Source organism: Triticum aestivum, chromosome 7A (assembly GCF_018294505.1).
Source record: "Triticum aestivum cultivar Chinese Spring chromosome 7A, IWGSC CS RefSeq v2.1, whole genome shotgun sequence".
Lineage (NCBI taxonomy): Eukaryota > Viridiplantae > Streptophyta > Magnoliopsida > Poales > Poaceae > Triticum > Triticum aestivum.
This window is the reverse complement of record NC_057812.1, coordinates 195,181,965-195,194,382: the sequence shown is the minus strand read 5'-3', so window position 1 is coordinate 195,194,382 and position 12,418 is coordinate 195,181,965.

Below are 12,418 nucleotides of genomic sequence, written 5' to 3'. Positions count from 1 at the left end.
GCGACGAGCTCGGCGGCGGCGGGTGCTCGGGTGAGCGTGGTACGATGCACACGGTGCAGGAGGGGGTTAGTGGAGAGGGGGAGGACGGAGCTGGGCTCACGGCGGTCACGTAGAAATGGACGGCGCCGTCGGGGACGAGCTGATGCGGTGGCGACGACGAAGAGGATCTCCGGCGATGGCGGAGTCGGGCGAGGTTGTTGCAGAGGCTGCAGGGCAAGTGAGCGCTCGGGGCTCGACTTGCTCGAAGGAGTGGAGGGCGGCGGAGCTTCTGGACATGGTGGCTCGGCGCGGGGACGACGGAGGGCACGACTACGGCGGCGGTGCGGCGGCAGGTGCATCGACCATGGTGCGGAAGAGCGAGGGAGAGAGGCAGGGGCGAGTGAGGTGTCCGCGGGGTCGGGGCGGCGACGTGGAGCCTATCCAGCGTCCAGGCGCGCGACACGGCAAGCTGCTGGCGCCCTGGCGAGCTCGCGCTTGCCGGCGTCAGCTCTCTGCCTACCTGGCGGGGACGAAGCAGCTGGCTGGCATGGGCCAGCACAGCACTGGGCCGCCAGGTGGGCCGGCTGATGGGCTGCGGCCAGGTAAGTTCTCTCCCTCTCTTTTAATTTCTGTTTTTCTATTTTTCTGCAGGTTTATGGCTTTATTAAAATAGCTAGGCACTTCTAAAAATCCTGAAAATAATCAGAGGCTCTGTTTAGAATATTTCCAACATCCCACACTTATTTCCAGAATTATTTGAGCATTTAAATGCCCAAATTCAAATACTTATGATTTAATTCAATGACCTTCTGTTGACCTAGAAAATTGTGCACCAATTTTGCCAAAGGTTCTAACCCAAGACAAAGAGAGTGAACTTTTTAGAAGGGCATTTCAGGTTCATTGAAAATAATTTTAGTAAACCCTAGTTGTTTCCAGGGGGTGCTGGGGATTCTGTCTTCCCCATTTCAAATTTAAGAGGAATTTAAACATGATGCACACTCTAATGCTTGATCTAGCTAGGGTGTGACAAGTACGCAGTGTGTGGAGGTGCTCTAATAAGCAAAATTGCTGATGCTCCATGGCCAAAGGGTTCCTTTCCTGAGGTGTCCGGATTGTGGCAACAGGAGTGGTTTTACATCACAGCTCCCCGAAGTGCCAAGTGGGTAGCTGCCCCCACCTTTCGCTCGGGCCCTCCACCACAACTGATGTCATGGATCAGTAGGGGCTGAGCTGGGGTCTAGCCGAGGGCGTGCCAATACTACAGAGCCGTATCCGAGATCTCTTCGAGGGAGATTTCAGTCTAATTATGGTAATGCAAGTTATGTTGGTTCATCGAGTCCAGCCTTGCAAACGCCAGCCCCTCCGCATGTGGGAATTCAACCCGGAAGGACCGTGCACTACTCAGAATTTCCTTGGCATGACGCACAAGGAGATGTACAAATCGTTCTTCGGACCCCCAAACAGAGTGTCCAGACACTACCGAGGACGTGGGCCTGAGCTGCAACCGCCCCGCTGCCCAAGTAAGTAATCCCATGGCCGAACACACTGTCCTTTTATTTATCATGACATCATTCTGAAGAATCGCTCTTTGACCAGGACTGGATAACAAAGGCGAAGATGATCCGGTGTTCGGCCCCCCTTCCTGAAGGCTTGGACAATCTGGTGTTGGAAAAGATGCTCGAGCCAGCACCTTGTCTAGTGCCCTCAAAGGAAGATGAAGGGGGAATAAATAGGGTGAAAGCGGGCCTTCATCGCTACCTATTCCAGTCGAGGGAATGAGCGCCTCCGCGAGGGAGGATAACCAAGGGGAAGAATCTGACATTCTCTATCCCCGGGGAAGGAAGAGGACTACCTCTGAAGATCCGGAAACTAAGGTTTCCAAACAGGAGAAGAAATCTCCGCCAGAGGGTCCAGCCTCAGAGAGTATTCTTGCCGCACAATGTCCGCGCGGGGATCAGCCCTCTACCGAGCTGTAAGTAATCAAAAAGTACTTAATAGTGAAGATATCCTACCTTACTCCCGAAGACAATAACCGATGCTTGTAAATTGTAGTCCGGATCGCAGCCCTTCTCGACAGAGTTCATCTTCGGGGGATCTTCTTCCGGAGATGATGGAGAGCGAAATGCCTCCCCCGGACTCCCCAGCTCAAGAAGCGGGCGACCTTGAAGTGTCGTCGCGAAGGGTATCTCCGGATCCAATATCGCCAGAGGGTAACCCTTTGGTTGCCCGGCATCCCCAGTATCCGGCTCCTGAGGAGAGCGACGGCAAGGGTCCGTATAGTGTGCGGTCAGACGCGCTGAAGGATCTTCTAGGGAAAGCTGTCGTCTCGGAAGCGCATCGTATGCTAATGGATACGGTAATTGAAAGGATTTCATCCACCGAAAGCGGTTTGCACGAAGCTTTTATGAGTCTGCTGAAGGGCTTCGAGGTACGTAAAATAATGTATGCCTTTAATAGTACCGCATACGTTAGGTATGCCCATGCAGATAGTAGCCCCTGAGACTCTGGTTGTTATCGAGAACGGCGGCGAATAGAGGATCATAGTCCCAAGTAATAACTAGACCGCATTTATGTGCAGGTGGTTGAAGCTCCGGTGGCTAGCCGGACTGATGGGTTTGCCAAACTAAAGCGGCAACTGGATGCAGCAGATGCCGACATCGTGCTTGTCAACAAGCGGCTTGACGAAGCACAGGGTGAGTGTCTTTTCTGGTGATCGTCACATAATAAGAGCAGCATGGTGCCAGTATCTTTAATATGTTGTGACTGCAGATGGAGCGGCCATCGTGGAGACCCTTCGGGCGGAGCTTGCCCGAGCCAAGGAGAAAGCAAGGAGTAGCAATGCGGCCTCTTTACAGGCAGCCGAAGAGTTAAGGGCCGAACAGGCCGCACATTGCGAGAGCAAAGAAAAAATTGCCAAGATGGCCGTGGAGTTAAAAGATGCTGCTGACCATTACCGGCTTCTTGAAGAGGAAAACCGGGCGAAGGCGACGGACCTGGAGAAAGCCCGGGTGGCTGCCAAGGAAGCCTGCTCCAAAAGTAGAGCGATGAAGGAGGAGCTGAATCAAGCTGCAGATATCATGTCTGGGAAGCCCTTCTTGTTGCGGACTAAGTTCGGAGATCCGAAGTATGCTCCTCTGGACCGGCTATGGAGTTCTACGGACGCGTACATAGATTTGGCTGCAAGTGCTGCTGATGCAGCCGAGTACTTCAAGGATCAGAAAGGTCCCGAAGTGGAAAAGTTGTTTTGGTCACAATTTCACGCTCCAGTCCGTCCGCTGCTGCTGAATGAGCGATTGACCGATTGGGCTGAGCTCCATAGGTTGTCCGGACTTGCCATGAGGTCCGTTGTGGATCACCTGTGGCCGGGAGGGCCAAGGCCAAGTAGCTACTTTAGCTTAGTGCAACAATTCCTTGAAGTTGTGCCACGCGTCGATGCTGTAAAGAGGTCGGCATGCATAGAGGGCTCGTGGATGGCCCTTGCCCGTGTCAAAACATACTGGGCGGAGATGGATGCCACCACTGTTGCGGCACAGGGTTCGGCCATAGGCCGAGTGGCCGCCGAGCACTACTTTGAAGAAGTTCTTGAAGGCGCTCGTTTGATAGAGGCTCAGTGCTCGAAGAATATTATGTTTAAGTGACATGTATTCCCATTGTAAGAACAATGTTTTATTGAATTTATCAAGGCTGTATTTATACTTTTGCCCGAAAGTACTATGCTGCCTCATGTGCGGCCGTTTATCTATATATGTATATAACCTGAAAGATGGCAGTCGTCGGCTTCATCCCCCACGCATATAATGCGGGGGTGTTCGCAGAAGACGCATGTTCACACTTGATCCAACGTCTTGGTCCATTAAGGAGGTGATAGCGCAGCGAACTAGGCAATTGGACTATAATGCGTTAACACTTTCACTTAGCCAGAGGAGTTTGCAATGGGGCTACTATATAGCCCCTGGTGGCTCCGCGCTCATCCGGATTCGGGCGCGTACATGCCTGGCCGAGAAACGGCCCTTCGTTAAGGCGGAGGAATCCCGAAGATTCCGCTAGGTCATGATAGTCAGTTTTCGGCTTTCTCTACTAAGGTGCTCGTCCGGATGAACCAGGGCACAATCGCAGTAGTTCTCCTGGTGCCGCCTTAGCCGATAGAGCGGAACGTAAGGCAGCAAAACACAGGAGCCGGGCAAATCCAACATTTGACCAAAGACATGATTTGGAGCTGATGCATATAAGGCCAAACTCGCGACGCCGAACACTCCCTAAGGTATTCAGTCTTTATGATGTGAACCAGGCCTAAACAGTGCCCTTTGTAATAAGCCCCTGGTGTCCAGGTACGTGCAATATTCTGACGTGGCCACATGCCAATACGTCAGCATCCTTCTCAATTGTATTGAGAATCCGAGGATGTGTATCAACAAGAGACAGTAAAAAAGGTTTACGCAGGGTCTTAATCTAAAAAGAATCCTTGGAATGGGTCCCTGCTGCACGTGTGCGCCTGTATCTCCGTTGTGCCGTATTCTGGACGGGTGTAGCACGATGGTCATCTAAAAAATAAAGGAACTTAATTGAAAAGTTGTTGTGCAAAAGGTAGGTTATCCTAAATAGACCATGTACAGTTCAAAATGAGTAAAGTTGAGCCTAATTGCCACTTGTTTGCGCGCGTTGAGCCCCTTGTATTGTAATAGGGGTATAGCCATCAAACATGTATCAGTTACATATAGCTGCGCCGGACTCATCCAACCGCGTCCATGGTCTTAACGACCTGTCAGGTGCTTTAGTTGGTGAGGTCGTTTAGTGTGCGGCTGCCAAGGCAGCCGCACGGTCTTCCGCGCGCAAGGAGTGCTCAATATTTCCATTTACAGTAATGATACCATGTGGACCGGGCATCTTAAGCATGAGAGAAGCGTAATGCGGTATTGCGTTAAAGCGAGCGAAAGCTTCGCGTCCGAGTAGTGCTTGATAACTACTTTGGAACGGAGCGATGTGGAACGTTAAATTTTCGCTGCGGAAGTTATCGGGAAAGCCGAATATAACCTCTAGTAGCAGGGAGCTCGTGCAATGGGCCTCTGGGCCTGGCGTTACTCCTTTAAAGGTAGTATTGCTGTGGCTAATTTTTGTTGGGTCTATCCCCATTTTATGGACTGTGTCCTGATATATCAGGTTCAAACTGTTGCCGCCGCCCATCAGGACTCATGTGAAGTGGTATCCGTCAATTATTTGGTCTAATACCAAGGCAGCCCATCCTGCACGCCGGATACTTGCCGAGTAATCCCAATGGTCAAAGGTGATCAGTTGGGACGACCAGTGGCAGAACTCCGTGGTGATAGGCCCTGGGGCATGTATCTCTAGGAGTGCCGCTTTGTTTCTCCCCTTTGTTACGTGTAACACGTTTACTGTTTTGACTTCTGGTGGGAATTTCTTCTGTTCCCTAGTGCTTTGCTTGCGAGGCTCGTCCTCGTCTTCTCTTGGTGCATCATGCCCCTTATGTTCGGTGTTGAGCTTGCCGGACTGCTTGAAAACCCAACATTCTCTATGGGTATGATTTGCAGGCTTATCGGGGGTGTTGTGGATCTGACATATTTTATCCAGAATCTTGTTTAGGCTGGACAGTTCGTCTCTGTTGCCTTTGGAGGGCAGCTTTTGTTGACCTGGCCAAGAGCTTCTAAATCCGGCGTTTACTGCCATGCTCTTTGGGCTGTCTTCTTTATTCCGGCGCTTGTTTTTGCTGCGCCGTGGTTTCCGGTTTTCGTCCCCGACTTCGGATGTACTTGGGTCACTGGTGCTGCATCAGGCTAACCAGCTATCCTCGCCCACGCAAAAGTGGGTCATGAGGCTTGTTAATGATGCCATTGTTCTCGGCTTTTATTGGCCGAGGTGTCTGGCAAGCCATTCGTCTCGAACGATGTGCTTAAAAGCTGCTAAGGCTTTGGCGTTTGGGCAGTCGACTATTTGGTTCTTTTTAGTGAGGAACTTGTTCCAAAGCTTTCGGGCTGACTCTCCGGGCTGTTGAGTTATATGACTCAAATCGTCTGCATCCGGTGGTCGAACATAGGTCCCTTGAAAATTTGCCCGAAAAGCGTCTTCGAGCTCTTCCCAGCTTCCAATGGAGTTCTCGGGGAGACTTTTAAGCCAGTGCCAAGCTGGCCCTTTGAGCTTGAGGGGTAAGTACTTGATGGCGTGGAGTTCGTCTCCTCGAGCCATATGGATATGGAGGATGTAGTCCTCAATCCAGACCCCAGGGTCTGTCGTTTCGTCATACGCCTCTATGTTTACGGGTTTGAATCTCTCTGGAAATTCGTGGTCCAGCACCTCATCGGTGAACCATAGGGGGTGTGCGGCACCCCTGTATTTGGGTGTACCGTGGTGTTGGGATGTTTTTTGTGTTGCATTGCATGCTGGAGCGCGCTTGCGTGTCCCGTAGATGGATCTGGTTGCGCCGTCCTTTTGATGCGAGCCCTCACGCGGATCGCGTACTGGCTCATGTGCGGCATCGTTTGCCGCTCTATGTTGGCCACGAGGTTGTCTATCCGACCGGATGGCCATTTTGTTTTTTGATTGCGGGGGATCTAAGGCCTCCTCATCGAATTCATGTAGCAACTTTTGCTTCGGGTAGCTCTTGGTGTGGCGATTACCGCCGTACTTCGCTTCAGTGTTGAGTACTTCACTCCATCTGATTCTGAGTGTGTCTTGTGCAGCCCTGAGCCTTTGCTTCTACTTTTTCAGACTCCTCGCAGTGGCAACAAGCCTTTTATGGGTATTCTGTTGCTCCGGGTGCCTGTCCGGTGTGATGTTCGATACGTCTCCAACGTATCTATAATTTTTGATTGCTCCATGATATATTATCTACTGTTTTGGACTATATTGGGCTTTATTTTCCACTTTTATATTATTTTGGGGACTAACCTATTAGCCGGAGGCCCAGCCCAGAATTGTTGTTTTTTGCCTATTTCAGTGTTTCGAAGAAATGGAATATCAAACGGAGTCCAAACGGAATGAAACCTTCGGAAACGTGATTTTCTCACCGAACGTGATCCAGGAGACTTGGACCCTATGCCAAGGCATCAGAGAGGCGGTCACGAGGGTGGGGGTGCGCCCCCTGCCTTGTGGGCCCCTCGGAGCTCCACCGACGTACTCCTTCCTCCTATATATACCTACGTACCCCCAAACGATCAAAACAAGAGCCAAAAACCTAATTCCACCACCGCAACTTTCTGTATCCACGAGATCCCATCTTGGGGCCTGTTCCAGAGCTCTGCCGGAGAGGGCCGTCATCACGGAGGGCTTCTACATCATCATAGCCTCTCCGATTAAGTGTAAGTAGTTTACCTCAGACCTTCGGGTCCATAGTTAGTAGCTAGATGGCTTCTTCTCTCTTTTTGGATCTCAATACAAAGTTCTCCCCCTCTCTTGTGGAGATCTATTCCATGTAATCTTCTTTTTGCGGTGTGTTTGTTGAGACCGATGAATTGTGGGTTTATGATCAAGTCTATCTATGAATAATATTTGAATCTTCTCTGAATTCTTTTATGTATGATTGGTTATCTTTGCAAGTCTCTTCGAATTATCCGTTTGGTTTGGCCAACTAGATTGGTAGTTCTTGCCATGGGAGAAGTGCTTAGCTTTGGGTTCGATCTTGCGGTGTCCTTTCCCAGTGACAGAAGGGGCAGCAAGGCACGTATTGTATCATTGCCATCGAGGATAACAAGATGGGGTTTATTTCATATTGCATGAATTTATCTCTCTACATCATGTCATCCTGCTTAAGGCGTTACTCTGTTTTTAACTTAATACTCTAGATGCATACTGGATAGCGATCGATGAGTGGAGTAATAGTAGTAGATGCAGAACCGTTTCGGTCTACTTGTCACGGACGTGATGCCTATATACATGATCATGCCTAGATATTCTCATAACTATGCTCAATTCTGTCAATTGCTCAACAGTAATTTGTTCACCCACTGTAGAATACGTATGCTCTTGAGAGAAGCCACTAGTGAAACCTATGGCCCCCGGTTCTATTCTCATCATATTAATCTCCATCACTTTAATCTTGCTTTGCTTTTTTACTTTGCCTTTACTTTTTACTTTGCATCTCTATACCAAAAATATTATATCTAACAGATCTCACTCTCGTAAGTGACCGTGAAGGGATTGACAACCCCTAATCGCATTGGTTGCGAGTAGCTATCGTTTTGCGCAGGTACGAGGGACTTGAGCGTGGCCTCCTACTGGATTGATACCTTGATTCTCAAAAACTGAGGGAAATAGTTATGCTACTCTGCTGCATCATCCCTTCCTGTTCGGGGAAAACCAATGCAAGCTCAAGAGGTAGCAAGAAGGATTTCTGGCGCCGTTGCCGGGGAGTCTACGCAAAAAGTCAACATACCAAGTACCCATCACAATCCCTATCTCTCGCATTACATTATTTGCCATTTGCCTCTCATTTTCCTCTCCCCCACTTCACCCTTGCCGTTTTATTCATCCTCTCTCTCTCTCTATCCTCCCTCTCTATTTGCCTCTTTTGCCTGTTTGCTCTTGTTTGCTCGTGTGCTAGTTTGCTTGTTTGTCGCAATGGCTCAAGATACTACCAAATTGTGTGACTTCACCAATACCAATAATAATGATTCCCTTAGCACGCCGATTGCTCCTCTTGCCAATACTGAATCTTGTGAAATCAATACTGCTTTGTTGAATCTTGTTATGAAAGATCAATTCGCCGGCCTTCCTAGTGAAGATGCCGCTACTCGTCTGAATAGCTTCGTTTATTTATGTGATATGCAAAAGAAAAAAGACGTCGATAATGATGTCGTTAAATTGAAGCTATTTCCTTTTTCGCTTAGAGATCGTGCTAAAGCTTGGTTTTCGTCTTTGCCTAAAAATAGTATTGATTCTTGGAACAAGTGCAAAGATGCTTTTATCTCTAAGTATTTTTGAAAGTGCGTTATATCAACTAGAGGGGGGTGAATAGGCGATTTTTATGAAAGTCTTCAAAACGTGGGAGTTATGAAGACAAACGATAGAAATAAACCTATTACCCTGCAGCGGAAGGTAGACTACACTAGGCAAGCCATAGTCAAGTATTCAATAGAGTGAAAGCACAATGACTAATAGCAGCAATGTAGTAAGGATCAGGTAGGAAGATATTGTGAAGCCAGACAGAACACGCAGTCACTCAGTGAAGACAAAAGATAGTGCAAACATACAATGACTTCACAAGGAGTAACAGTAAGTAAAGGGAAGGGAAGATGAAACCAGTGACTCGTTGAAGACAATGATTTGTTGGACCAGTTCCAGTTGCTGTGACAACTGTACGTCTGGTTGGGGCGGCTAGGTATTTAAACCTTAGGACACACAGTCCCGGACACCCAGTCCTGAACACGCAGCTCAGGACACCCAGTCCTCATCGTATTCCCCATGAGCTAAGGTCACACAGACCTCGCCCAATCACTCTGGTAAGTCTTCAAGGTAGACTCCCAAACCTTCACAGACTTCGTTCACCGGCAATCCACAATGTCTCTTGGATGCTCAGAACGCGACGCCTAACTGGCTGGATGATGCACAGTCCTCAAGTGTAATAAGTCTTCAGATCACACGGACAAGAAGACTTAAGTGATGCCTAATTCTCTTTGGCTCTGGGTGGTTAGGGCTTTATCCTCCCAAGGAATTCTCTCTCAAAGGCTTCGAGGTGGGTTGCTCTCAAACGACAAAAGCTGTACTCTTAATCTGAGTAGCCAACCGTTTATGGTTGTAGGGGGTGGGCTATTTATAGCCACTTGGCAACCCGACCTGATTTGTCCGAAATGACCCTGGGTCACTAAGGAACTGACACGTGTTCCAACGGTCAGATTTCAAACTCACACGACAACTTTACTTGGGCTACAAGCAAAGCTGACTTGTCTGACTCTGGACAAGATTCGCTCTCATAGTCTTCACTCAAAGACATAGGATTTAGGTTAGGCATCACGTCAGTCATTCTAACTGGTTCTCTTGGACCCCACTTAACAGTATGGTGGTTCCTATGACTCAACACAAAAGAAAAAGAACTACGAAAGATCTAAGTCTTCGAGCTCCATAGGCTTCATGTGGTGTCTTCTCTTGTCATAGTCTTCAATGTGAATATCTTCATATACCACCTTTGACTTCAATGTCTTCATACATTTTTAGGGGTCATCTCTGCTAGGAAAACCGAATCAATGAGGGACTTCTACCTGTGTTATCCTGCAATTCTCACAAACACATTAGTCCCTCAACTAGGTTTGTCGTCAATACTCCAAAACCAACTAGGGGTGCCACTAGATGCACTTACAATCTCCCCTTTTTGGTGATTGATGACAAACTAGTTGAAGTTTTCAACGGGGAATATAATCTGTGAAATTGTAAAGGATAAGGAATTGTCTTCATAAGTTGCAAGGGCTCCCCCTGAAGATGTGCATATAAGTAATTTGCTTTTGGAATGCAAATGCACATGGCAGGATGTACTTATGGAGATCCTCTTCAACTTATGATGACAATCCACTATGCATGTGAAAGTATATGAACATAATGACATGCATAATGGAAAATGGACGTCTGCAGAATGATCTAAGTGCGGAATTTATCGTCGCACATGCGGAATTTATCATCGCAAAACAAGGTGGCAGATAAGTAGCAGACGACCATCGAGTTTAAGTGTTACGACTCAAAGAACCAAATGTAGCAAAATGAGAGTTGTAAGCACGAAGCAAAATATAAAGCACCCGCCCATATGGACCCGCTTGAAGACTATCAACCTCATATGCTTCTCCCCCTTTTGTCAGTAAGGACCAAAAAGGTTTGAAGACATAGAGCATCTACTCGTTCCCATGAGGAGTAGGTGAGGTAGCTGGGTTGTAGGTGGTGTTTTGCGGTGCTGAAGAGCTTGGAGCAGAGTCGAAGCATGCTGAAGGAGGTGGCGGTGAAGTAGCATCGTCTTCATCCTCGATAACTCTGGCAGTCACTGTTGCAGTAGAGGAAGAGAACTCAGAGTCTTCAAGGGATGGAGTTCCTAGCAGCACAGCCCTTCGAGGAGGTGTGGAGTCAAACTTGAATCGCTCGGTGAAGCCATCCTATTGAAGATCATCTTCAGAACACATCATCGTTAGCCCTTTCCATGTGCGGCGACAGGTTTCATGGGCAACGAAAGCATTCTTGGTGGCAAGATTGCAAATGCGATTAACATCCACCAAGAGGCTTTTCATCTGACGCTTCAGCCAGTCATGATGCCTATCCTGTTTCTGATGAAGAGCCACAAGAAGCTCTCGGTCGTTGAGAACACGAGTGCGCTTCTTGGGTCGTGGAGCAGTTGTACTATCAGTGGCTTCAGTGGAAGCAGGGTGTGGTGCACGTGTAGTGCCAGCCAAAGGATACACCCGAGTGACTGCTTCAACTCCTTCAATGTTCTGAGAGAAACTCTGATGCTCTGCATTCTGAAGACTTAGAGGTTCCTTGGCAGGCTCAGGATAGATGGCTTCAATAGAGATATCCACATCAGGCAAAAAAATCCGATGATTGCGAGCAGATGGCTGATATGAGATATCAGAGTGAAGTTTGATTAGCCGCATTACCCATGGGGCGTAGAACTTCAAGCCAAACAGATCAAAGCCTGATGCAGCAAGTTGGCAAATGAAGAAGTCCTGTGCATTGAAGCATTTTCCATGAAGAATATAGAAGATCAAAGTCTTCATTGCACCCTCAAGCTTGGCATGTGGAGAGTGCCCTTTGATGGGCCAGAGAGTTCGCCTGATGATGTGATAGATGGTTCTTGGCAGATACTCAAGGTCTTCAACGAAGAACTCCGTGGGATAAGCAGCATCTTGGGGTAATGGCTTCATCATGCTGAGCATCTGACTCATATCAAGTTCAGGCTTCTGAAAGATGCTCTCAATAGCTTCACTATGAAGCTGACAGCCATGCTCGTAGAGATCGCCAGGAGTGGGCAAACCAGTGAGCTCAATGATGTCAAATGCATTGGCTTCGTGATGAACGTTTCCTTTCATCCACTCCAAGACCCAAGTCTTCGGATCTCTGCTATACCCGCGGATGTGAAGTGTGGCATAGAATTGGAGCAGCAACTCTTCATTCCAATGCTCTTGGTTAGTAACGAACGGCAGTAGTCCAACTTCCTTGAAGCAATCCAAAGCTTCTTCCAGACAGGGCAGACCAGCTATAGCTTCAATGTCAAGGCGCTTGTGTGGGAAGATGCGACCTTGGTTGTAAAGAATGCATGAGTAATAGCTTCGCTGCGGATAGCTCCAGAACCGATCAGATGATATCCTTTCCCTTGAGTAGGGGTTCCTGGAACTATCGAAGAATGTGTTGTCTGCTCTGAAGCCATTGATATTGAAGGAGCCAGGTGCTGATGCAGGACCTGGGAACCTTGGCAATCTTGGGATTGGCTTCTGTATCTGAGGCCTGTGCTCAACAT